Raw genomic sequence first — 8445 nt, forward strand, 5'->3', positions numbered from 1 at the left:
ACCGAATAGGTGCCTGAGGCCAAAAAATTGAAATGGAAATAAAAAAATAAAAATACAAAAAAAATTACAAAAAATAAAATTTAAAAAAATAAAAATTAAAATGAAAAGAGTGAAAAGAATGAGAAAGAGATACCTGCACACGTTTTAGAAGCATCCATCTACGTAAGAATTTCAGGTGCAGAGGTATGTTTTTTACTGAAATAGCCAAAAATATTGGGCTCATTTCCGCTACACTAGGTCTAATAGGTTTGCGGTGTGTATGTTAAAACCGTATTCCGTTGCGTACCAAAGATGCACCGTGAAATGAAATTTCTTACAATTATTTTATTCAATGAATTTTTTTAAACTACTGAAATGGACCAAATATACCATAGAACGCCTAAGAACAGTACAATTTTAAATTGGAAATTTTGAAAAAAAGAAAAAAAAACCATAACTCTTGCAGTTTCTTAATGATTTCTCGGATGATTGTTACGGTTTACATACGGAGCCCTTAAAAATCGTTGACTTTTCATGCGAAATGGAATTTCACTTTTCATTGAAATAGAATTTCATTTTGCAACTCTGATTCCGTACTCAGAAACATGAAATTCTGCACTTCAGTGGCGTGGCGTGATTTGCGATCTATCGATACTCCCCCCATTTGAAGCTATGGTAAAGAATCGATCATTAATTTGTTCGCTGCGAACACCCTGTTTATCGATCCTTTTCCGTAGGTTTAAATGAAAGATCAATCGATATATCGCAAATCACGCCACGCCACTGCTGTACTTTTGACTTAAAAGTTTGCAATTTTTGTCACTCTAGGCGGAAGTTGTTCAGATCGTACTTAAATAAGTTACAAATGGTATCAAGTCATGGTGGTCATGGTGGTTCAGTTGGAATTTTTGCCCAGGTACTTTGGTCATTTGTTTGAAATGAGCTCTTGTCAAATTTGGAACTGGCGATAAAGAACTTTAACGGTGTGTTTTCCTCCGATTCCCAATTTATCGATATCTAACATTAAAATGCTCTGTGCACGTCAAGTTTTGAAATCTCCTGATACTTCCTTGCGCGAGATGATACAAAATTATTGAGACTTATTTTGCCGTTTTCAGTCTATCGAGGTATACCGATTACTACTACCTTGCCCTATTTTCCGACGTTTTTTGCTTGAATCTGCTCCAGAACTTCGGCTTGTGATTCAGAACTGACCGGTTTTCAAGTGAGTTTATCCTGTTTGCACACCATCGCTTACTTAATCTTGCGGAAAACAGAATTCTTCATTATTGTCACCCACAATCAGAGTTGCCGTTTTCCTTGAAAAATGATCCAATTTTTCCAGTAGAGGGCTATTGTTGTCCTTGTATTTGAAATTTTGGGGTGGGTCCGTGGGTTTCTTTTACCAGACATTTTCAGGATTTGCGAGAGGAGAATTTCTAAACGAAATGTTAAAAGCCGATTTCAGAATATTTTTGGGGGTTATTAAAGTTTGCTTCATCATTTTTCAACTGTTATGAGGAAACGGCACCAAGGATCAAAAAGAAGGGAAAAAAGGAGTACAAAAACCTCTCGCCATTTTTTCTACAATACTTTTACGTTGTTTCAATATTAAACATCCTGATCCGCTCAATGATTAGAGAATGCAATTTTTTTTCTTTTTTTAAAAAATAAAATTTTATTGAGGAAATGTCTGATTTGGGTCAGCGTCAAGATTTTCTTGATTAGAGGGGCTCCATGGAGCGTTATGAAACGTTGAAATGAAAGTAAACATATCGCAAATTTTACTTTATTTAATTTAGGGATGAAGTTAATTTTTTTAAAAAAAAAAAAAAAAAAAAAACCTTTCTTTTGCTAAAAAGAATAAAATAAAATTGCAACTCTGCTCACTCTCTTGATGCTTATGAGCCTGCATTATCTTAATATTCTTTGGATTAACCACGGATCTTAAATCCGTGTGAAATCCGTCATTTGTCAGATGAGGGAGAGAATATGCGTGACTTTTCAGTCATTTCCTTACTCTTCATCTGTGCCGCAGGCTTGTCATTTTTTACACGCTTTATGGAAATTTTGGTTCCAGTAGCGGTTGCATCTACGCTTCTTATTGTGCACTCGCTGAATACGCCAGCAATCAACACGCTGGTTCAATTGAATGGTCGATTCCTTTATATTTTAAAAATCCGAAATACCAAAACACACATGAGCTCTGAAAGTTGTGATGGGTACAGAAAGCAGAGGTCCTTTCAGTTTATGGCGCTTCAGTCGTTTCAGAATTAAATGGGCTAACTCTTATGGATTAGCAACAAGAATATTCAAGGGGGGAAATGAGCGCTTGTTTTTGATCGTTAATTAGAAAAACTGGCCTTTCAATTAGCATCCTGTTGAGATGGGAATTTATGAAGACTGATTCGTCGCGTCAGTGCATTTGAGCGTTTTATACGTTTTTGCACAAAGTAAAATCAGTTCCGGTTGTTCTATCTAATGAATGATCTTTTACATAAAATAATAAGCATCCAAAACATGATTTCGGGTCTAAATTCTACGCAGCGTACACCATACACTGAAAAAAATAATATGCTGTTTTGGCATCTAAGATGTCAAAAATATGTCTGGTGATCCCAAGATGCTGCCTTTACTGCTCCCGCAGTTGAATTTGCATTCACAGGATGTAAAATTAACTGCGGGGACAGTAAAGGCAGCATCTTGGGATCACCAGACACATTTTTGACATCCTAGATGCTAAAACAGCATATTATTTTTTTCGGTGTTCACAACATTAGTTAATGAGAAAAAAATCAGGATAGATGGTTTGGCACCTTCATCTTCAATATTCCGTATGATTTGGCGCTTCAATTGACCTTACATTATTCACTAGGGACGAGGAGGTTGTCATAGTAATAACTTATTGGGGAGGCGCGGCGGTACCCCAAAGGTAAACTTTTTTGAGATCCCTACCTTTTCTTCAGAAAAGTTTCGCCTCATGAAAGCCGAAGATCCCTTGGTACCGTTCTGTTTTACGTCTTTGAACTCCCCCGGATATAATTTTGGTAAGTTTTAAATTGCGCGTAAAGTCCCAAATTTAAAGTTTTAAGGTTTTCATTTTTCTATAAAAAAAACCTAGATTTTTTATTTGGGGGGGGGGGGGGGGAGGCACGAATTAAAACTTTAGATATACTGGCATATTTTCAAAATCCAAAACTGTCTGACTACTCACGACCTTCACTGGCGCAAAATTCAATTGAGCCGTTGGTGAATTATTATTCAATTGAATACTTATCATTACTACAGCACGTCTTGCCAACCAAAACTGAAATGTTTTGACCTACCCGTTGTTGAATAATGCGCTCTGATAAGAATGTAGTTCCCTATGTCGCGAACTTCAATCCGTTATTTTAGAAGTGCCCCAATACTGTCGCAAGATTATAGCATTAGATGAAGTATGATACGTTAAACTAAACAACTAATGTCAGATTCGAGTTCCTCGTGAAAAATCAGTAAGGATAGATGTATTAAACGTGAGAATCGCATGAAGGATAGTGTCCAAAACCTAATGTTCAAGAGTAGAGAGTTCAAGAGAGTAGAGTGCCACTTGGGTGGTCTACTGACTGAAAGGGTCAAGATAGGAAGAAGAAAACAATAGCCGAAACCAAATCCTCGAGGCGCCAGGCGCCAGCGAGGAACTTGGGTCGGTGGCGGCTTAGATAAAAGAAAGTCGGTCGAGCTCGCCAGACTGAGTGGCGCGGGACTATCGAGGGGAGGGGAGTGAAGCTGCGGGCTCCTTGTAGTTCAAAATTTGACCGCCAGGTAGCGCAGGCGACAACTAAATTATATTTAATTCATCCGACGCTGATTGAGTTTGTATCGCACGATTAATTACCATTTTAGTTGTTGAAAAATTCATACTCTGCATTGCGAAAACTTAGTTTCATATCAAGTAAATTATTAAATAAACGGTAAAACTAGGAAACAAGATTTATTGTTAATAATTCTGGTTAAATCAAAAAAAGGGAGAGGGGAGCGAAAGACCCTATTCTTCGGTAACTCCATCAGTGGCCACAGGTAGAGTACCTACCTGTATAGGGAGAGTATGGACAGATCGGTTCATGGAGGGCTGAGGGCCCAAAAGTGCAGCCACCCTTCTGAGCAACTTCTAACACCCAAAATTTCACTGCCAGCCTACAGATTTCGATTCTAACCAAGATGGCTAAGGATGTACATGAATGAGCGTTTTTTCTCAAAAATAAGTAAATTTATGCAAAAAGTAAGCCAAATACATGCTTTCTAAACGACGGTTCGTAACAATTGTATTTGTAAATCGCTCTGAACATTCGAAATTCATAGGTTGGCTGCCCTTTTGGGCCCTAACTTTATTCACGGAGGCATCGGTGAAGGCCTGATGGACTTTCGGAGTTTCAGATCTGTCCATACTCTCCCTATACAGGTACTCTAGCCACAGCTAGGGAAGAGCAAGAGAAGTAGATGTAATTTGCAACTCCGCTTCATCATGACACAGCTGGGATTTTTATCTAAGCGAACTCTGAAGCACAATTAGTGTTGAGATTCACTGACTAAATGCCAATGACTTCGATAATGAATAGGTATGGGTTCTGTTCCCATATGGATACATGGAAGCATGGATCCATACATGGAACCATGGGTCAATGGATTGCCATGGTCCCAGTTAGATGGGTGATGATTCCATGCGTTTTCATTACATTTAAGAGACTTAAAATTAGAGGACAAGGCGCATAAGTGCAGTTTTTGAAAAAATTGAGATAATAATGATTTCAAGTAAAACATTCTTCGTCTTAAAGCATTTTCTGGGAAAAATTCGCTTCCGAATTCCAGTTTTTAAGCATCAAAAAGTCAGTTTGAACTTACTGTCCGCCGAAAGGATCAATTTAATTTCGAAACTTCAAACATGCATTTCTCGAGATAGCAAAAACTGCACTTAGGTATGCGCCTTGTCCTCCAAGTCCCTCATTTGTGCTAATGGGCAAATTAAGTACGTCTCCATTCCAATTCAATAGACAATTCATCAGCGCACGGCTATCCTCGCAAATGCGCGTCACAGACTTCGACAGGGACGCACAAAACTTATCCTTTTTTTTTTCATGAAATGATAACTCACAAAATTTAAAATTGTAGCCAACAATCAGGAGGTCTAAGAACGCTAGGATCAAAAAGTCAACATCGAAAAAAAAAAAAAAAAAAAAAAAAAATGAGTCGAACTTCCAAGTTCTTCATTATTTTTTAATTATTTGTTGCAGGTTGCATACGTAGCCCCTGAAAATTGTACAGCTGTGACAATTTATGGCATAAAATTAATTGTATCCAGCACTACTTACCTACTAGTGGATCCCACTTTTCGCTCGTTAAAATTTTACTGCCCCCCCCCCCCCCAAAAAAAAAACAGCGGAAAATTCAGAGGCTTCACCCTCAAAAAAGTAGGAGTAAGTATAGGTACATTGCCATTAAGTTTAGTGGAGAATCTACGATGGGTCAAGCTCCTAAAAGTTTCTTACACGAACCTTAGGTATATAATTGATAGTGCGACGAAACCTCAGGTAGGTATGGTATATGCGTTTGGATCTGCGAAAAGGGACATTAATTCACGGGAGAAAATTTTTACGGAGATGTTGATGGTATCCCCCTCATAGAGGTTACGACTAATCGTCGGCAATGGTGTTACCGAGCTTGGAAGTTGGAACGGCGATTTCAGCTCACGGTCAGTTCGCCTTCAGTTTTCAGTGTAGGCAATACGAGCTCCCACGTGGTCGTGGTCGTGGTATGTATCTCTCTCAAATATCAAGACTGCTCGAAGAAAAAACCCAGAATAACTCACCAAGCGTGGGGCGGAGATGTGATTTACCTTCCTGTCACTTTGCCTTCAGTTTCCACTGTAGGCAATACGAGCTCCTGCGCGGTCGAATAGTGGTATTACTCTCGGGCGTTACGATTTTTCGAAGAAAAAAGTTGGATTAGACTTCACTGAGTGTGAAGCAGTGAGTTTAGATAGTTTACATTATAAAACAAGTAATTCAAACTTACCGCTCACAAAAAAAAAAAAAAAAAAAAAAAAAAAAAAAAAAAAAAAAAAAAAAACCATGATCAACGTAGGTCAAATTAAGGATTGAAATCCACCGGTATGTCAGGCATAGGTATAATTAGAGTGTATAATTTCACACCTGTTCCTTTCCCCTTTTGAAAAAGGTACCTTTAATCTTGTCAAAAAAAAAGGTCAGTGCATTGGAAAATTATTTCATCATAGGTAAAATGTACCGAAATTAGTTCAGTGCTCCGTTTGACTCAAGTAGGCTCTGGTTTATGGTGAGAGGAAAGTGTGAATCTACATAGAGAAGAACCAGTCAGGAACCAATATTTTCTCATCTACGAATTTACTTTAAAAATTTTCAGTGCGTCCACTTTATTCTACATTCCAACGTGAATCTGAATGAATTCAAATCTATAAATGTACTCAATCAGTACAGCATCTGAGATTTATAGTGAGCAGATAACGAAAAAAAAAAAAAAAAAAAAAAAAAAAAAAAAAAATTAGGAAATTGCTGCAGATACATATTTGCGTGGTGTAATTTCATACCCTGTCTTGTTGTCCATTTATGAAATTCCTAGGCAGAGTTATTATTAGATTTAAAAACCTCAGAGTAGGTGAGTAATAACATTCTTGAAATTTTTAAAAAAATACTTTATTAAAATAAATGTACATACAAAAGGCACTAACATCATAATATGGAGCTAAAATATAAATAAATTATTTTTATGCAAACCCTATGATGAAAGATAATCAAATGGAGGTAAATTTTAGGTATGGGACTTCATTATGTTCAATGGATTGAGGAATAAAAACACATTAAGATTTATGGAAGGTACTTACACCAATTTACAATAACTGCAGGAGTGCGGACATTCAGAGTCATGATCTCAATGAAAATTGAGAGAGAATTTTAATGAGCTGTTGTAAAATAGGTGCAAGTAAACACAGACAAAAAGACTATGTAAGATGATTATCGCAAGTCTCCGAACTCATAATTTGTTATAACAAGATGCTTTGCAGAGATACGCGTAGACATAAATTAAGCACAAAAAAAAGTGTTCATGCCGTATTACTCATCAGTACCGTGCGATGAAATTAAATGAGATACCTGGATTAATATAGCTGCTGGATTAAGCTAGCAAGTAATCTTGGTAGCTTCAAACATTAAAAATTTAAATTAATTTGAAACTTCAAGTAAATATGATACAAGACCATACATTCATTGTTAGAATAAATCTATCACCCACCTTTACCTACCCACTGCGATTGGATTTAAAAGTTTACAGAGTAAATGCAAATTAGAGTTTTCGACAAATGATAGTTTAATATGTAGTTGAAAAAGTGTAACACTGGCCGTCACTTTGAGTACCGATGGTATTTAGTCACGTTTCAGGATAATTATGAGAATTGTGTAGCAGATGTCACCATATGATTTAATTCTAGGATCCCGAAATTTTAAACCTTAAAGGACATAACACCAACATTCTCAGCAGGAGATAAACTCTATCATCAACTGTTTCTCTTGCAAAGATTAACTGGCTCGAATTTAGCAAAAGAGAACCAACACAGTTAAAGTATTGTAATTATCATGCAACTTTAACTTGATCTCAAAAACACCGAAAATATTTAATCTTTTAGTTTTTCTAACAAATATTTTCAATTTTAAAAGAAAACAATTCTGTAAATTTCAATAAAAGAAGGCACATCACATTATTTTAAAGCAACGGAACCTCGGCAAAATTATAACAGCACAGCACTGCAATTGAATTGCTTCCTTTTTGCTAAATTCGATCCAACTGAGGCTCTTGATCCACCGAATGAAATGAGAAGTTTTAAAGTAACTTTTAGATCACAGAGAATAATCTTTGAGGGAGCAGCTTCCGAAACTGTTTTCTTTCCTCCTGTTCTGATCTGACAGAATTAGCAAACGGAATGCATCTAAAAGCACAGTAATGCAGAAACATGTATTTGTTGCAAGACGCTTATACCCAGTTACATGCTGACACAAAAAACTGTAAGGCTTGATTACTTTTAGCTGTACGCACAAGTCTCCTGAGCATTCCATGGGAAAATAAGTTGCAATAAACCAAAACCAACGCTCTTTACAACATGTGCATGAGAGCAAACTAATGATCGATTTGCGAACCTTCAGTCTAGTCTTTATTCAATAAAGAAAATTATGTATTCAGTGCATATTTTTGTGTCATTATTTGCATCTTTAATAGCCTGATGTCTTAAAAGATGTTTTTCTTGACAAATTGGCATGGAACTCAATTCAAAGATGTTATAAGGGCTAATTAATCAGCCTTTGACCAGCTGGCAATTATTTCTTCTTTCTTTTTCAACTAGAGTCATCTATCCAGCCTAAATAAAGAGACGACGTCCAGGATGCAGGTAAAAGATAAGCACGA

Source organism: Bemisia tabaci, chromosome 3 (assembly GCF_918797505.1).
Source record: "Bemisia tabaci chromosome 3, PGI_BMITA_v3".
Lineage (NCBI taxonomy): Eukaryota > Metazoa > Arthropoda > Insecta > Hemiptera > Aleyrodidae > Bemisia > Bemisia tabaci.